Source organism: Amblyomma maculatum, chromosome 11 (genome assembly GCF_055883805.1).
Source record: "Amblyomma maculatum isolate TAMU_Amacu chromosome 11, ASM5588380v1, whole genome shotgun sequence".
Taxonomy (NCBI): Eukaryota; Metazoa; Arthropoda; class Arachnida; order Ixodida; family Ixodidae; genus Amblyomma; species Amblyomma maculatum.
In genome coordinates this window covers 137,157-154,437 of record NC_139354.1, presented here as the reverse complement: position 1 = coordinate 154,437, position 17,281 = coordinate 137,157, and the positions used below count along the sequence as shown (strand labels likewise).

At 47.0% G+C, this 17,281-nt stretch overlaps 1 protein-coding gene and 1 pseudogene across 2 annotated transcripts in view; one reads left to right on the top strand and one right to left on the bottom strand.

The window, feature by feature from the left end:
- Window positions 1–17,281, top strand: part of LOC146172628 (uncharacterized) — an 84,150-nt gene that overhangs the window by 16,571 nt on the left and 50,298 nt on the right. The gene's annotated exons all lie outside the window — the stretch shown is intronic.
- Window positions 2,644–12,506, bottom strand: LOC146172629 (uncharacterized; annotated as a pseudogene).

Sequence of the window (17,281 nt, the reverse complement as noted above, 5' to 3'; positions counted from 1 at the left end):
AATGTTGATCCTCGTACTCGACATCTTTTTGCAGTCACGGAAGCACTGCCGAGTAGCTTTTCTCTGGCATTCCAAATGCCACACACAGTAGTTAGCGGTAAGTCTCTCTCACGTGCCAGCACAGATTTTTTTGCCCTTCTCTCGATGGCACAGACAATCTCCACCTTGTCATTTAGACTAAGCACCCGATGTTTCTGTCCAAGCTTTGGCATGATGCAGATGGATGGAGAACTCGCGACGCACACCGCTCAAAGTCACCTCGTCACATGTGCGAAAGAAAGTGAACCGATGCCTAGGCGTACAAGGGGCACGGAACAAGAAGAGGTGGTCGCTCGGACTGGTCCAAAATAGGGCTTGCTAGGGGCAGGGCGGAGTATGAGGACGTTTTGTTGAGAACGTTCTGTGCTTAAGCTCTCGTGCCGACCCTAGGGCTACTGAGGAGAAAAAAGTATGCGTGTTGATGCGAGGCGTACGAAGTGAGATTTTTGGTGGACTTATACGAAATCCACCGACTACAGTAGAGAGTTTTGTCACTGAAGCTACTACTATCAAGCGGGCGTTAGCCACAAGGAACACACACTATCAGCGATTGGGCAACAACTTCCCGAACGTATCGAGTCTTACCTCGCCTAGCTTAGGAGGTTTTGGCATCGCTGATATTCGCGATATCATCTGCGAAGTCGTGTGAGAAGAGCTTAAAAGGCTTTTTCCTGCTTCAGAGCAATGTTCCCCAGCAACTATTACTACAGCCGTTCGGGAAGAAGTGCAACACGCACTTGCTTCAGAAGGAGTACCCCTTGTTGCTCTAGACACACAACCGACAGTGAGCTATGCCGCTATGGCCAGTCGGCCGCCTCTCGCCCCTCGCCAGTACACCCAGGCTGAGAATCTCGGCGCCGCGAATATGAGCCGCAGTAAAGCACCCTTGGAGCCGCGAGGGCGAAGAAAGTCCAACATCTCGAGGACCACTGACAGGCGGCCATTGTGTTTTAACTGCGGTGAGCCGGACGACATATATTGTCGTTGCCCTTATCGAGAACTCGGCCTTCGAGGATTCAGCCGACGTGATCCGCGGCCCGCTACGGTGAAGTCCTCTATCATCGCCAGTGCAAGCTTAACGTCCATCGTGCTCGCCATCACCACGTCGGCAAGTTTCCCCTCCCCACGGCTCTCGCCGTCAGAGCCTGTCCGCTCTTCCTCGTTGGGAAAACTGAGTACGGCGATGCCTGGCGGTAGCGTTGCCGAAGTTGGCCGATACAAAGAGCCTCCATGTACGTTACAACATAGCGCAACGAACAATTGCACCCTTGGGGACACAAACGGACATACTACACTTCTGAATAACGTTAAGATGATAATCGATGGCCACGAAGTTGCCACGCTCGTTGACACCGGTGCTGATTATTCGCTATTTAGTGGAGAATTTTGCCGCCGACTGCGAAAAGTCATTACCCCGTCGGATGGCCCTCCAATATGAACCGCGGGAGGTCACCTGGTATACCCTAAAGGAAAATGCACCGTTCGCATCGAAATTCTTGGTGAGACCTGCCCTGCGAAATTCGTGATCTTAGAGCATTGCCCTAAAGCTGTTATTTTGGGAATGGACTTTCTTCGCGAGTATGGCGCAGTGATCGACGTGGGGCAGAACAAATTGGCACTCCGGACACGTTTTGTTTCGCCAAGGCCTCATGCAGCGAGCCGAGCTGTGCTTCGAGTAGACTTCGAACATGTAAATTTGCCGCTGCTGTTGACAGTTTTTCTGCCTGTTAGAGCCGAGGCATCTGTTTGGGGTGAAGCCGACCTTATTCTCGGGTCCTCGTCTACATGTACCTTCACGGCTCTCTGTGGCTTAAGTCATGACAATATGAAGAGTGCCAAGCATGCTGGTGTCATGAAGATTGCAGCCAACAGCTCGTGTGAAATTATTTAGTTCCAAGTAAGAGCCAACAGTCAGCCGTCCCACCTCCTTCGCAATCGGGAAAGCTAGACGATGCTTGCAAGCCACACGAGTTGGTGACGAACGCAGAGATTCTGTGGACTTTGAAGGTTGTCACATCGCATTTCTCCTATCGGTCATCATCGGAAACAGGCCAGCTATTCCAGCGTATGTTCCCGGACAGTGACGTGGCCAAAGCGTGTTCTTGCGGAGAGAAAAAATGTGCCTACGTGACGTGCCATGGTCTGAGGTCCTTCTTTTTATCTGCTTTGCAGCGGGAGATAAAAGATTGTGATTACTACGTGGTACTCTTCGACGAGTCCACAAACGACTATCTCCAGCGGAAACAAATGGATGTTCACATCCGGTTTTGGAATTCGTACTATACCTCTGTGTTTATGGGGCACTCGACATCCGAGGACATCCAAGGAAACCTGCTGAGTGCGCTCGAGCCTTTCCCTCCTGAAAAAATTCTTCAGATTTCAATGGATGCTCCCAATGTTAACCTTAGGTTACTCAAGAATTTCCAAGAGCACCTGCATCAAGCATACCAAGTTCAATGTCTGGACATTGGGACCTGTGGCCCACCATGCACAATGCCTACAGGGCAGGTGTTACAGCAAGTAAGTGGGGAGTTGACTGTCTGCTCTTCAGTCTGAGTGCGCTTTTCCATGGTTCTTCTGCAAGGAGGGAAGACTTCTCAGCAGTTACCGGTCAGGAGACTTTTCCCCTGAACTTTGTTGCACACCGGTTTCACCGGCTTGCACCGCTTGCTGTTGCACCGGTTTCATACTGGCTTCAGCAGATACGTATGCTGAAAAGGCAGATGCAGCTAATGATCTGAAGTAAATTGTCAGATCCAATAGCCTGAGGAAGGCTGCACGAAGCAAGACTGAGGAACAGTGTAGCCTCAACGAGAAGATTCAGGAAAAGCGGCAAGAGCTCCCCTGAAGTTGCCATTAGCAGTTTTGCAGAATGGATTGCTCTTCGACATTGGTGCAACGCATTGCAGGGTGTTTTTCAAGGCTGAACATTTTTTAATTATTTTGGCTTCGTGCAATACTGGTGTTATTATGTTGGCTTAGTACAATATTGGCTTAGTGCAATACAAGCTGTTCCTTGAAATGTTTCTTTTTCGATTTTGTTCAGTAAAATTGGTACCTGACATTGAAAACTGCTGCATGTAGCATTGTGTTGAGTCCTTGAAAATACTCCAACTGGGCCTTGAAATTCCTTGAATAACCTTGAATTTGCCTGTTCTGAATCTGTACGAACCCTGTAGCATTTTTCTATTACTTGATTGATGGTATGGACATGAACATGACATTTTCGAAAACCTGCTTGATCTTTTACTTGATTACAGTCTAAGATTGTCATAATTCTGTTAGCGATTTTGCGATTACGCTAGTAAACACCTTATATGTAATAGATAGTAAGCTGATTGGTCTAATTTTGAGGAGGAGGAGGAGGAGGAAACTTTATTAAGGAGAATTTGGAAAGTTCTTTCTTCGTGGGAGTTCGGTTCTCCTCAAGCCGCCCCAGGGGGGGTCATCGCTCGATGGTGCTCGACGACCTCCTTGGCACAAGCCGTGATTGCGTGTTGCCGGCTTGGATCAGAGCTAAGCAATGCGGCCTCCCAGTGTTCCGAATTGGTAATCTGCAGGCCCTCCGGCGGATGCATGTTTTCACATTTAAACATGATGTGTTCGAGATCTGCCCTCTGGTCACCGCAAAGTGAACATGAGGGGCTGTATTCGCCTGGATACCATTGTGCTAGCTTATACGGATTAAAGCACATATTTGTTTGAAGTTTTATAAGTAGTGTTTGTTGTGATTTGCTGAGAGTATAGTGGGGCTCCGGATATTTCAGTCTGTTGTTTTTATACCAATTCATAATTCCTCTGTACGTAGGGTCTCTCTCGCGAGCCGATCTTAGTTCGGGGTAACGCACCTCCCGGCCTACGACGAATCCTCGGGCATACTGGTGCACCGCCTCGGTTCCAGGATGACCCACGTGTGCGGGGACCGACAAAAATTTTGATCGAACGTGCGTTTTTAGAGTAATAAAAAAATTTCAAAATTTTGGCTGCTGGTTGATGAATTCTACCTTTTGCGAAATTTCTAATGGCTGTTTTTGAGTCGCTAAAAATGTATTTGGAGTCCGTCGTGACAATCACCAGTGCTACAGCCGCCTCTTCTGCCTCCTCTGGCGTTCTTACTTCGTTTATCGTCGCTGAATTTTGTAAGCGATACTTGTGATCGACTAGTGCCAGGGCATAGGCTCTCTTATTCCCGTATTCTGCTGCGTCCACATATGTCGTATTTGGTAGACTGGAATAGTATTTCTCTAATGATTGGGCTCTTGCTACCCGACGCTGCAGGTGAAACTCCGGGTGCATGTTCTTAGGTAGTGGAGGGACTACCAGTATTTTGTGTATTGGACGGGGAACTGACGTTACCTGTGAGTGTCTGCCCTCGTATTGTATGTTGGTCTTTTGCAGTATTTGTCTTCCGGTCGATGTTGCGGTCAACCGCTTGTATTGTGCCGTGAGGTGTGCTTCGATCATTTCTTCTAGTGTGTTATGTATCCCCAGTTGCATGAGTTTCTCGGTAGCCGTGCAAATGGGAAGACCGAGTGCTGTTTTGAAGGACTGCCGTATAATGGAATCGATAGCTTCTCTTTCCTTGGCCTGCAGGAATAAGTAGGGCGTGGAATATATAATGCGGCTGAGAACGAATGCTTGCACAAGTTTTAGTGTCTCTTTTTCTTTCATCCCTCATTCTTTGTTTGATATCCTTTGAATAAGGCAAGATGTTTGATTACTTATCGTTCGGAGTTTTTGGATTAAATCCGTGTTTTTGCCATTTGATTGAATGTACATACCCAGTATGCGTAACTTTTCTACTCTCGGGATAGTGAAACCATCCATGTATATATTGATGTTTGTCTTAATGTTTTTTGTATATCTTTTTGGTTTAATGACTAAAAGTTCTGATTTTTGAGATGAGCATTCCAAGCCAATTTTCTTCGTCTCCTCCACTACCGCATCTGCTGCTTGCTGCAGCGTGTCCTCAATTGTGCCGGCGTGACCCTTCGTTGTCCATAGAGTAATATCGTCGGCATAGAAAGAGTGTTCTAGATCTGGGATTTGTTCCAATTTGCGTGCCAAATTTATTAAAGTGATATTAAAGAGAAATGGGGACAGTACTGAGCCTTGTGGCGTGCCCCTGTCCCCTAGTTGGAATTTGTTGGAATGTATAGATCCTAATTGAATTTCTGCTGTCCTACCTGTTAAGAAGGCCTTGATATAATTATACATTCTGGCGCCCACCTGCAGCTCGGATAGGGCACCCATGATAGCTTTGTGGTTCACATTATCGAAGGCTTTTGTAAGGTCAGGAGCTAATATGGCTCTTAACCTGTTATTCATCTCAGGTGGCAAGATTTCGTGCTTAATCCTTAACATTGTGTCCTGTGTGGATAAAAGGGGTCTGAATCCCAACATAGTATGAGGGTACAGATCCCACTCGTTCATGTACGACTGAAGCCCGCCAGCGCGGGGCCCGGTGTAAAGATGGCTCCTGTTTCATTATTTCGAGCGTCGGCACGTCGACCCACAATGCATCGCACAGAGAGAGATGGCGGACGGCCGCATAAACCAGAGACCAGGGGCCGAAATACGTACCGCTCACAGTCACAAACCGCTCACAATGCCCTGTTCCTATTGGTCAGCCCTAAGCGGCAGACATCCCAGAGCTTTTGGTAGTATTGAGGAGCTCTAGCATAAACAACGTGAGTGGCGCGAGTGGCACAAACAATGAACTCGCTTCGGACAGCTTGGTGGAGAGGTTTATCGAAGCCAGCGGCTGACTTATTGCGTGAGTAAAATTTGCCTGGCTAGTTGGTTCATAGTTCAATGCAATAAAAAGCTGCCCTAATAAGACACGGACGAAGGAAAGGCTGGACGCACATAAACGCAGACTAAACTTTATATCGTGAAGAAAACCAAGGCATATATACGCGATCTCCGCTACTATCTAATCACAAAAAACAGCAAGCGAAGAAGTGGCGTGCACTAAATCAACACAAAATAACAAATTCTGCTGCAGAGATGATAAACTTAACTAGGGCCGGCCCACTAAGTAAACCAAAACCAAAAATCTTCCAGTCTAATGGATTATCAGCACAACCATCAAATGGTAATGCACTAATACAACACAGTTATGCGAGAAAAAACCCAATGTACATCAGACCACTATCTTCAGGCTGGACAACGAAACATGGTATAAAAACCAGGTCACACAAGCAGCTTATACAAGCCTCGTCAGAAACAATAAATGCAGTGAAAAAAGGCACAATGTCAGGATTAAACCAATTGTCTAACATTAGTACCAACCACAAAAAAAAAAAAAAAACCGCGAAGCTATGACATCCGACCAACATGCAACCCACAACGCAGACACATGAAGGCCAAAGCAGAGCCTATACATGACCTTCCAAAAACTTCCAAAGTAATGAAGGAGAGCAGTCATTGAAGCTCCACGTAATCCCGTATTTTCATAAATTTTCGCACAATGTCAAGAGAATTGCGAAGAAAGGCGGTGTCAACATCGTTTTCTCTGCACCTTGCAAACTCTCAAAGGTGTGTGCGATGATGAAAGAGAATAAATAGGTGCACTATCAAACATCAAAGGAAATTCACAGAATGTGCTTCTGGAGTAGTTTACCGCATTCCCCTATGTTGTGAAAAGTTTACATAGGCCAAACCGGCAGGTGCTTTAATGAAAGAGAAAAAGAGCACAAGTTGAATGTGGAGAAAAATGAAAGAGGGTTTTTGGCCGAGCACTGTGCTGACTGCAAGAAAGAAAACAAACGGGAATGCGTGCCTTACTTTGAGAGGACGAAGTTTCTGGCCAGCTCGAAAGACAAATAGGAGCGCCTAGTAATTGAAACCTTTTACATCAGCACCACAAGCTTTTGCGCCAGCAAGCCCTCTATTTCGGTGTCGGAAAAAGAATTTAGGTCATGTATAGGCTCTGCTTTGGCCTTCTTTCATGTGTCTGCGTTGTGGGTTGCGTGTTAGTGAGATGTCATAGCTTCACATTTTTTTTTTTTTTTTTTTGCTGTTGTGGTTGGTACTAGAGTTAGACAATTGGTTTTAGCCTGACTTGGTGCCTTTTTTCACTGCATTTATTGTTGCTGACGAGGCTTGTATAAGCTGCTTGTGTGACCTTGATTTTATACCATGTTTCGTTGTCCAGCCTGAAGATGGTGGTCTGATGTACTATGGGCTTTGTCTTGCATCACTGTGTTGTATTTGTGCATTACCATTTGATGGTTATGCTGATAATCTGTTAGACTGGAAGATTTTTGGTTTTGGTTTACTTAGTGGGCCGGCCCTAGTTAAGTTTATCATCTCTGCAGCAGAGTTTGGTATTTTGTGTTGATTTAGTGCACGTCACTTCTTCGCTTGTTGTTTTTTTGTGATTAGATATTAGCGGAGATCGTGTACACATGCCTTGGTTTTCTTCACGAAATAAAGTTGTCAGTCTGCGTTTGTGTGCGTCCTGCCTTTCCTTCGTCCGTGTCTTATTAGCGCAGCTTTTTATTGCATTGACTTATTGCGCCGGGAATTGCCGCCTGGGCGGCTGTTGTGTGAACCTTGAACCACATGTGAGCCTCCCGTGAGTGCGATGTAAACTGACAACCCCCACCAGCAGCGTGCCTCTGACGAGTCGGTGCCGCGGTGGCTCGCTGTGCCGTCCGTCCGTGTTTACCTTGTTTTGGTTGTGTTTTCGTCTGGAATGGGCCTAGTGCGCAGCGAATACATCGTCCATGTTTTGGTGCGAGAGAGTGCAATCACGGGGACGGGGTACCGAGGAGCAGTGCGCAGTGCGTCGGCAATGAGAGCGGGCGCGTGAAGAAATGTGCGAAGCAGTGAGCGGTGTGGTGCGCGTCAGCACGGAGAATGGACGTTTGAAAACTGTGCGAAGTGCGTGTGCGAAACGAAGTGTATTTGTAATAGAGTGGTTAATTGTTAGGAAGCGCCTATTATGCCGGCAGCCGGCTGAATAGCCCGCCCGAAAAATTGCCGGCAGGTTAGCCCCCATTGGTTGGCTACGACCACGTGATTATAGTGCCGGTATATTCTTTTGAGGTCTCTTTTGCCGGCAGTATTGATAGTGGGGTAAAGATGCCAGCAGCCGGTATCGCACTGAACGCCTCAAATGCCGGCAGAATTGCCATCGGGAAAGTACGCCGGCAGCTTCGCTGGGCATTCACTGCTAGGCTTACCAGTCGGGACGAGCCATGGAGGAAGGAGTTTCCTATGACAGTTAGCCCCCATTGGTTGCCAAATAAAATTCCTCGCATTTTGGAAGCGCACAGTGTTTTGAAGCCATCATGTACAATTGTTGGTTTTCTCTGCTGCAGAGGTTCAGCTGATGCCCTATAAAAGAGCTCCTAAAAAAGTGAGGTTAAACCCTATAAACCACAATCTTGTAGTTTTGTTGTGGCTGCATATGTTTGCAGAAATGAAATAGCTTTAAATGTGTCCAGAAGGCTGTGGTGAAGGGGGAAAAAAAAACTTCCTGTGTAAGGAAGTGCCACATCCTTCATTCTTACTGCAGAGACAAGGCACAAATACAGTTTTTTACTCTTTATTTTGCACGCAAAAAATACAAAATAGAGCTATTCACAACTGGAGCATTGTCAGACCTTTGCTTTTGGCTGCCTCTTAAGGTGCAGACAAGGGAAATGGTACCATGATAAGCACCAGTCACACGACGGAGTCTAGATTGGTCTTGCATGCTTCACATTCCCATTGCATCAGCCTTTGTTTACGTTGTACCGTATCAGTCACGGCTAGCCGGGCATCATCTGAAAAATGAGCTCTAACAGCATTTGCAGTACAACCTCGATAATTCGAACTCGGTTAATTCGAAATCCCGGATAATTCGAAGGTTTTCTGCGGTCCCGTATTTTCCAATGTAAATTTGGCCGGATAATTCGAACAGGCGGCCTGCGCCAGCCCGGTTAATTCGAAAATTTGGACTGCTATGCGGCAATGCCTGATCCATGTTTCGCCGCAAACCCGGCAAAACGACGGCCCTACGGAGCCGCGAGGCAAAGCCACATAGTAATGGTGATGATTTATAGGCGAAGCGCCCCAGCCGGAGCACTCTGCACAAAAATCGGTCCACAGTGCGCCTCGCGCACCGCCGAAACACGCGCCTGCAGAGGAGAAGGCGTGCTTCACTGCAACACGGCGGGCATACCGGTTTTTATCACGTGACCTCGCCCCCACTCCATCCCTTGGTGTGCTTCGCCCGCTCTTCCCCCGTGCCTCCGACGCTGCAAGTACACCACCACCACCGCCGCGCCGGTCTCGCCTGCGCCATTTCTTTGTGTTGTGTGCTGTGGTTAGGGGTCGGCTACTGTGCCGTTTTTTTGGGCGGGACTGTGCAGAAGTGCTAGCTTTGTGACCGTAGCAGTGCAGAAATGCCAAAGTACAAGACTTTAACGCTGCAGCAGAAGTTCTGCTTGATCCAGGAAGCAGGCAAGAGCGCTTGTTCGAAGACCGAGTTGGCCAAAAGGCATGGCGTGCCCCTCTCGACGTTGTCCACAATATTGAGCAACAAGTCAAAAATACTAGAGGCTTACGGCAAGACCTATTCTTCGAAGCGGTCACGAGTGCGGGCTCCCACGTATCAAGATGTGGAAGCTGCTCTGCTTTGCTGGCTGCAGAAAGCAAACGCTGCCCACCTTCCCGTCAGTGGAACGCTACTGCGGGAGAAGGCCAACGACCTAGCTCTACAACTTGGGCACGAGGAATTTAAGTGCAGCAATGGATGGTTTTGCCGTTTTAAAGAACGCAATAATTTAACCTTTCTCACCGTCTGTGGTGAGAGCGGCAGCACTAACGAGAGCGTTGTCGAGGATTGGAGAAACCACACATTGGCGCCGCTGCTTAGCGAGTACGGTGCAGACGACGTTTACAACCTTGACGAGGCTGCACTTTTTTATAAGATGCTGCCAACAAAAACATTCGCAGTGAAGAACACCGCCATCAAGGGTAGGAAACAGGCCAAGGACAGGATTACTGTGCTGTTCGGCGCAAACGTGCGGTAAACACAAGCTGCCGCTACTGGTCGTCGGGAAGACGGGGAAGCCTCGCTGCTTCAAAAATGCGCTACTGCCGCCAAAGGATGAACTCGTCTACAGGCACAATAAGAAAGCCTGGATGACAGGTGCAATATTTGAAGAGTACGTGCGGCAACTTGACCGCAAGTTCGTGGCCACGGGCAGGAATGTCCTATTTGTCGTCGACAACTGCCCGGCACATGGCGACATCCCACATCTCCAGGCCATCAAGATGGTATTTTTACCTCCGAACACCACTTCGATCTCACAGCCGATGGACCAAGGCGTCATTCACCACACTAGGAAGATTTATTGGTACCACCTGCTCAAGCGCATGCTCCTTTGCTACGACAATGGCAAGGAGTACTCCATCGACCTCCTCGGAGCCATATGCCTCATGGTGTACGCTTGGAAACAAGTGGAGCCCACATTGATCAGGCGGTGTTTTGAACACGCTGGTTTTTCCAGTGAAAGCATTGTTGATGCCGATGCAGACCACCCATGTACTACTACTCTTGACGAAGAAGGAGCAGAGTATTGCGACCGCATCAATGCGCTGTGCGCAGAGGATGAGTCCAACGCAGTCGGCTTCGCCGAGTATATCAACATTGAGAGCGAAGAGCAGACTGGCTACTCTGACTTGGAGAGTGAGATCACTGCTGGTACGAACATGCGCGATGACAGCGACGATAGCGACGACGACACCGACGAGCCTCCCCGAGCACCTGCTCTTGGTGAAGTTATCGGATCGCTGAACGTTATCCGCAGTTTTGTTGAGTGCCGTGGTGGAAGTTCAGAGATGTTTCGTCTATTTGACCAACTCGAGAGCATGACCTTAGGAGCCGCAAACTACCGGACGCGGCAAACCAGCATCTCTGATTACTTTCAGTAGTAATTCAAAATATGCCGAATAAAGGTAACACGTTCCTTCAACGAATTTTTTTGCCTAAGTCTTATTTCTTGGTGTGTTCGGTTAATTCGAAAACCCGCTTAATTCGAAGATTTCTCACGGTCCCGATGAGTTCGAATTAACGAGGTTGTACTGTATGTCGACATTTTCATCTAAAACACCACAGTGCACTAACTCTGGCCGGTGCTCAATGTCTGTTTCTCCCAGTTCTTTGCCTTGCATTGCAGCTTTTGCAGCACATTCGCCAACTAACCATGTCAGAATTATTTTTCTTTTTTTCTCTTGCTGACAAGAGCTTAAACTGCATGCGTTCACCAGCAACATGTTTCCATTTCTTAATAAGCCGAACTACGGTCAGTGTGTGTCCCTTTGTCCGTCCACACTTCCGCATTGCTGGCGCAACTTTGATTTGACTTAGCACATCACTTGATACATCGATAGCCTCATTTGCTGTTGGAAGGCTTTCATTTTTCATGTTGAAAGCAGCTTTGTGTTCCAGATCAATAGCCTCATTTGCTGTTGGAAGGCTTTCATTTCTCATGAAAGCAGCCTCGTGTTCCAGATTGACATTGTGATTAAGGTCATGTGCAGTAGAATCTTCGGCAGTTGTGGAAATCGCCCGATTTCCCACTGGTGCAGTGTCAGAGGTGCTCGCATCGGAGATTAGCAGGTCATCAGAGGTCATTTTCTGATCGGTTGTTCCTTTTAGGGCAGATTGAATATTATCTGCACAGATGTCTTGCACTTCCTGTGTTCCTGCTGCTTCTGAACACTTGTCTTTTCTTTGCAAGTGCACCTCGTGGTCATACATCCAATGGCAAAGCAGATCTTGCAGCAGTTCCATTCGCTCTGCAAATTTTGGCATCGAACCTTCAGGTACAATGCTAGCAAGCTTTCCTGTTATCACAGCTGCTTTTCTAAATTTTTGGCGACTTGAAAGAACTCTTGCATCTTTCTGTTTTTCAACACGCAATAGGGCTGTTTCATTCTGCTCACAGTCCAGGAACACTGTTACGGTTTGCGCATACAGTTTTGCCGACCACCTATCACTGCAAAGGCTTCCACCAAACTTATTCAGTCCAAAGTGATGCCTTACTGCAAGAATGTGGCAGCATGGAAGCAACATTGCATTTCGGAACCCACAGGAGCAGTCATTTGCAGAAGCAGAGTTTACCACACCATTGATGACCACCTGTGCCATTTTTCCATCATATGAATTCACGCACACTCTAGATGAGAGGTACAATTGCCGCTCCACATGCCTGAATGCATATGGGGTCAGCTCACAGTAAAGCATGAGCTTCATCAGTGCTTGAAGTCACATGCCTTTTTTGGAGGATCGTGGCTGCTTTGTGCATCACCTCTTTTCGTGTTGTGTGCACAAATGTGAAAAATCTGCACACAAAATTTTCGAGCAAACTGTACCGGTCAACAACGCTCCTAATCTTTGCATTAATCGTCTGTGCAAGGTTATTTGGTGCATTCATAAAATTTCCGCATGACCACTTGAGGCCCATGATCCATTCCTCGTGAATGGGATGCCAATCTGAGTTGAAGTAGTCAGTTACAGGTGGGGGCGAAGACAATATAAGTGTCTGATACAAGCAGGCATATTCCTCTTCATTCTCGGCGTAGACCATGTGCTGAGGTGTCTTCTGAACCGGCCTTGAAATTTTAAGTTTTTGTGTGCTTGCTTTCCTTCTAAAGGTCTGAAGAGTATGGAAGGCACATATGTGGAGTGAAGATTGGGGAAATACTTTCATAACAACCTGCCGCTCTTTAAGGTTCTTATCTGACATAGTTACCCCTGATAGATTCCCAGTTCTTGTTCAGCTCTTTAAATGCCTTGAAAAACCATTCAAGTGTGTCACCATCTTCTGTGGCAAAAAGGCCAACGGCCACAACCTCACTTTGACCATTTCCATCCTCAATAATCACTAGAAAGCAGGCCATCCTGGTCTCCAGTAATTTGTATGTGGAATCAATGAATATGATCTCAGGGTAGGTTTCAAAAGACTTCTTCATGTCTTCATCCTGAAAATAAATTTCCCTCAGTTCATCTCTCTCATCAGTCAGGAGACGGACAGAGGCATGGTACTCATTTTGCAACATTGTGACTGGCTTGGAGGTTGTTTCAGGGAGCTTGGTTGTTACATTTTGCAGCTAGGTTTGAAAGGTCCTTTAGTGTCACCACCTTGTTGCTCTCTTCTTCAAGACCTTCTCTCACAAGCTTCTTGTTCGCTTTGAGTTGGAGCATTTCCTTTGCCTTTTCTTCAAGCTCAGGTGCTAGCTTTCGCTGTTGGGGCAAATGTCTAAAGAGTGCCTCTGACAAGGCATGGTTGTGCGCCAGGACGAGGCTCCTGATCTCCAAGTCCGCACCATCCTTGCTCGCAACCAAGTAGATGTGGAATGGGTAGTCTTTCTTGAAGGTCCTGCATGAAACAATTTTTTTCACCACAACGCTGCAAAATAACATGCAAGAGGTTGACTCTGTTAAAATACTATCAGTAGAAAGCTGGACAAGTGTCGCAATTCTGTAATTAGTCATGTTATAGCAGGCAAGCTTTAGATTGCAACGCGACTGACGTCCATTGCGGATTCCGTTAGTGCGCATCTCTGTGTGATGGAAGTTGCATAAAAGCTACACGAATACGTGCCATGACTTGATAGCAAGCGTTATAGGCTAGAAGAGTTGTATTTCAAGCGTAATCATGTAACCTATTATGCAACACCAAGCAGACTGAGCGCCATGCGCTGCTGGCATCCACGGCGGGCGGATAGTCCTATTCGAGTCGAAAGCACCAACCACACCACCCCCCAGAGCTTGGCGGTTGGTGTTACCTCCTACAAGGGGTGTGTTCCAAGCTTAAGAAGCCATATCAAGAGACCACGTGGACCCATATTACTGTGGGTACGTGCCGCTGCCATTTCAACTAGAAAACTCTGGCAATATTACCGGTTACTGATTATGCGACAGAAAACGAATTTGGTTCAATTCTTGTACTAGATGTTACAGGGTCGAGATGTTATAATACATAAAAGCACATGTATTAAAGCCGTCAACCTGCATCAATTAAACACAGTGAACCTGAACCATTCTAAGGAGCACACTGCTGTGAAATACGTGCCTAAGGAAGAATTGAAGGAAGTGCACAAATCTTATTTCAACAATGTAATAGATTTGCACAGCATAATCATTCACTTACGAGGAGCTTCGTTCTGACGCCTTGGTTGCAAACTTCTTTCCACCGTGGATGCAACAAAACTTCACCGACTGGTATTTGAGCGTGCCAGGCATGCTTCCCGCAATCTTGCCGACTTGCTTTTTGGTCGCCTCGATGATGCGTGCATCCCTTTTCCACAGCTGGATGTAATTCTGATTACTTTACCGTGAAATCTTCAAGCTCCGAAAAGCTTGCAAACGTGTCGCCAATGTTGAAACTGATGTGGTTGTCTCCCGCATCGGCGATGCTGTCCAGCACAGCCATTGACGGAGACTCTTTAACATCATCAAACGCGGCACAGCTCTAGTAATGTCCAAAATAAGCGGCACGTACGGATGAATACTGCCACCAGCGAGGACTGACCGTGTTCGCGGAATGGTCGGCATCACGTGACTGTAGCCTGCCAATGAGACGACACTGCCGGCAGTCTTATTTCCCGAGCTGTTTTGCCAGCTACCAGCAATATATCCACTCCCTAATTGTTAATATAGCCATTGTTCTTTTTCGTATTTTGTTTGTGTCTCCAGTCTTTTCTTTCACATCTTTTTTTTTTTTTTCGTTCTATTGCTAACCTTAGTGTGTACGACAAAAAGCGACTCGAATTCAGAGAGCAGCAGCACAAATAGAACGCGTGTGAACAGATAAGGCGGAGCTGCGGTCTCTTGACAGGTGAGCTGTTTACTGCTGCTGTGTTCGGTTTCATTTGTATGCTTGCCGGCCAAAGCGAGTTTCCCACTTCCTGCACGCACCGTAACTTTTGATCTTTTTTAGAGCGCAACTATTTGGCACCCGTTCCTGAGTTTCGCGTCGGCGTCGGGGGCCTCGTAACATGCTCTGCCCCCCTTTCATACCTCCAGTTTGCTATGGCAACCGGAGCCTCTCAGGAAGAGGGGGGGGGGGGGGGGAAGGGGGGTACACTGGGCAGCGATCCTGGTGCATCCCGTTCTCACTCGCTTTACTCGCTAGCGGCGTCAGTGGCATCAGTCAGTCGCTGCTATCCATTTGTCGCGCAACGTTGCTATGGGCCCACACGTTGCTTCCCGCAACCTTCTGATAACTCAATTGAACTTCATTTCTCCGACCACAAAGCTTCTTTTATGACAGCCAAGAACTGTTAGTGGAGTGTTTCTTGATGGAATACGTGTAGAAAATTAAAAAAAAGTTGTCTGTAATTGTACATACGTGTCTTGCTCGAAATATCTGCCTCAATCTATCGAAAAGGTGAAACAGCTGATGAGCTGCGCTCAAATTTAGCATTAGGAAGTAATGTAATCGTGGGCAATTTTTTTCTTCTCTTGTCTCTATCTGTAGTTTAAGAATGCTATAAGTTGTGGAAGAAGCTTCGAGATATTTTACCCGCGAACGGTTGAGGCTGCGAACGGGATGCAGGCGGCCCGCGGGGCGGTGATCATTCTGCGCATGCTCCGAAGAGAGCCGCTGACGGCGCTTAGCGCCAAAGTATAGACCTACACCGATCTGTGACGTAAGCGTGGTGCGGTGGCGCTTCTGTCGCCAGGTTGGGCCGGTTGGGGGCGAAAACTAGGCTTAGAGCCCATAGGAATACATGGACCCGAAAAGTTTCAAAGCAAGTTTCTAATTTCAAGGCGCACCCATGATCTCGTTATTTGGTGCAGAGGAACCACGAACATCCAGAACAGATCACGAAAGTATGAAATCTCATTAACGAGCCAAAGTATTTTTAAAATACCGCAAAACGTATGCGGGTGCTGGTTGGGAGGGCAACTTATAGAAACACATGTAAACACAACTTACCGCAACAGTTTACTTGGTTCAGCAGCATTGAGCCCTTCTCATTTTTTGGTGAACGTCTTGTACCATGCCTCGGCATCATTTTGCATATCACACTACATTCCCTTGCATCTACTGCAAGTCTGACAACTTGCGGGACCGTTTACAGCACGATAAACTGACCGCGCACAGTTGCAGACGGCAATGCACCACTGGTGCTGTCACTAGCAGACACTCCGGAGCTGGAGGCGGCTGCGGTGGGTATCACCAGCTGCGCTGTCGTCTGCTGCAATGCGCGACTCGTTCGGTCAGTATTGTCGTACGGCGTTTGACAACTGCCTTTTAAATGTAATTCTGTCTAGGATGTATCACTTGAGGGACAGTATATCAAGCTAATTTACTCCATGCTGCCGCATCAGACTGTAAACAAAACTACGGGATTCGCTGCATAAGCATTTTGGGGGTGTCTGGATTTACAACATAGATTATTCGGCTAGTTTTAAAAGTAGACCGCCTTCGCAATGACGCAGTATACTTCTTCAAAGCGCTGGCCAATGTTTAATGGCCGGCCACCACTTCTGGTGCTCTGCGAAACGAGAAAAATGTTGCGTTTACTTGTGTTTTTATGGGTCGCCCTCCCAACTCTCACCCCTATACGTTTTGCGGTGTGTTAAAAATACTTCGCCTTAGTCATGAGATTTCATACTTTCACGGTCTGTTTTAGGATGTTTACGGTTACTCTGCACTGAATAAGGTCATCAGAGGTGTCTCGTGAAATTAAAAACTGCCTAGAAATATTTCGGTTCCATGTATTCTTATGGGCGCTAACCTTATTTTTCACTCCCAGTCGGCTGCGATGCTGCGAGCGCCCCCATTGTTTGTAAACACGGTGTTGGTCTATAGAGGGGATACATGTCGTCTGGAGTAGCGAAACCAACAGCTAACTCGATGAAAATTTCAGAAACGAAAGACAATAAGCTGCTCTACCTAGTGCCTTAGCGTTTGTTCTTTTTTTACTGTAACCCTTCCAGGCTGACACTAACATGTGTTCATGGTTCAACATGCACTTTCTTCAGCAAACTATTTTTTTTTTTTATTTCGATATACACTGATTTACTAGCTGTATTGGTTATAAATAACATCTGGGGAAGCAATATGGCTATTTCCCAATTCTCAAAAGCCAGTTGACAGTTTTAACGAATTTACAATTTATGCACTTTCAGGATTTCTTCCACTTCTTAAATAGTTATTTTGTTCAAAACTTCATGCTGTTATTAGACTGAGAGCAAGAATTTGGAAATGGCATTAAGATGTTTGAG